The sequence below is a fragment of the Silene latifolia genome, chromosome 9 (genome assembly GCF_048544455.1).
Source record: "Silene latifolia isolate original U9 population chromosome 9, ASM4854445v1, whole genome shotgun sequence".
Lineage (NCBI taxonomy): Eukaryota > Viridiplantae > Streptophyta > Magnoliopsida > Caryophyllales > Caryophyllaceae > Silene > Silene latifolia.
Window position 1 is genome coordinate 201,837,771 of NC_133534.1, and position 1,432 is coordinate 201,839,202.

A 1,432-nucleotide genomic window follows, 5' to 3' on the forward strand; every position below is an offset into this window, starting at 1 on the left:
TGGTTGAGGATTTTGGACATTTTGGCTCTTGTATGAGAGATTTGGATGGAACTTGGTATTTTCATTGTAAAAATTTGAATAAGGGGTGCCACTTTTGTAAGCTTGGAAAGCATTAACTTGTTCGGTCGTTCCCCTACATTCACTTGAGTCATGACCCAAGGTTCCACAATTCTCACATATCCCGCTTGGGATTGATGAGGATGCCGTCATGGCATTGACATGATGCTTTGATGATTTTGAGTTTTCCTCAAGCCTAGCTATAGCTTGTTCGAACTTCAAGTTGATTGTGTCAATGTGAGCACTAAGTTGAGCACCCAATTGAGTAACGGTGTCCACTTCATACTTTCCTCCTCTAGTAGCCTTGCGAGGCCTACTATATTGCGAATTATGGACCGCCATTTCCTCAATCTTGTTCCATGTTTGATTGTCATCAACTTCGGTGAACATTCCATTTGATCCCATATTGAGAATGTTCCTTGAATCTTCATATAAACCATTCCAAAATTGTTGCACTAAAAACCATTCGCTAAGTCCATGGTGAGGACATGAGCGACAAATACCTTTGAACCGCTCCCAAGCTTCATACAAAGACTCTTCATCCCTTTGCTTAAAACCCGTAATTTGAGCTCTTAGCATATTGGTCTTTTCCGGTGGGTAGAATTTTTTTGTAGAAAGCTAGAGCTAACTTCTTCCAAGAATCTATTCCAAGAGTGGCCTTATCAAGGCCCTTCAACCATTGCTTTGCGGTGCCGATTAACGAAAAAGGAAATAAGACCCATCTTATTTGGTCTTGAGTCACGCCCGTTTGAGAGATAGCTTCACAATAATCACAAAATGTTTCCATATGAGAATGAGGGTCCTCACTAGGCATTCCCCCGAATTGGCTCCTCTCAACTAGTTGGATGAAGGCGGACTTGGCAATAAAATTACCGGTGAGATGTTGTGGGGTAGGAGTACCATTTGGTAAATCCTCCTCGGTGGGTATAGAGTGTGACGAGAATTTAGGCATTGTAGGTGGATTTTGTGGGATATTGTTAAATGGGTTCTCTTCTCCTTCTATTGCGAAAGGATTGACAAACTCACTAGTGGGTTGAACAACTTCACCAACACCTCCCAAATTCCTCCTAACAAGTCTCCTATTATTCGTCAAGGTTCTTTCGATTTCACGGTCAAAAGGTAACAAATCTCTTTGTAACCTTCTAGACATGCAAAATATCAAACAACTAGAAAACAATTAGAACAATCCTTGAGGAGTTTTACTTCCCCAAGGTGAAAAAGACACAACTAATAACAATAAAAGAAATCTTGAATCAATTAAACACCGTCCCCGGCAACGGCGCCATTTTTGATCGGAGCCATTTGGTGTTCACAATTAAACATATGTGGTCGTTGGTCAATGGTCGATACAAAATACAATTTATACTTCACAAAC

At 40.7% G+C, this 1,432-nt stretch overlaps 1 non-coding gene across 1 annotated transcript; it reads left to right on the top strand.

Moving 5' to 3' along the window:
* The first annotated feature begins 529 nt into the window (after positions 1 to 529).
* On the top strand, positions 530 to 636 carry LOC141602998 (small nucleolar RNA R71). The gene has a single exon (XR_012524899.1). It is a non-coding gene; the product is annotated as a small nucleolar RNA R71 (small nucleolar RNA).
* The last annotated feature ends 796 nt before the right edge of the window (positions 637 to 1,432 follow it).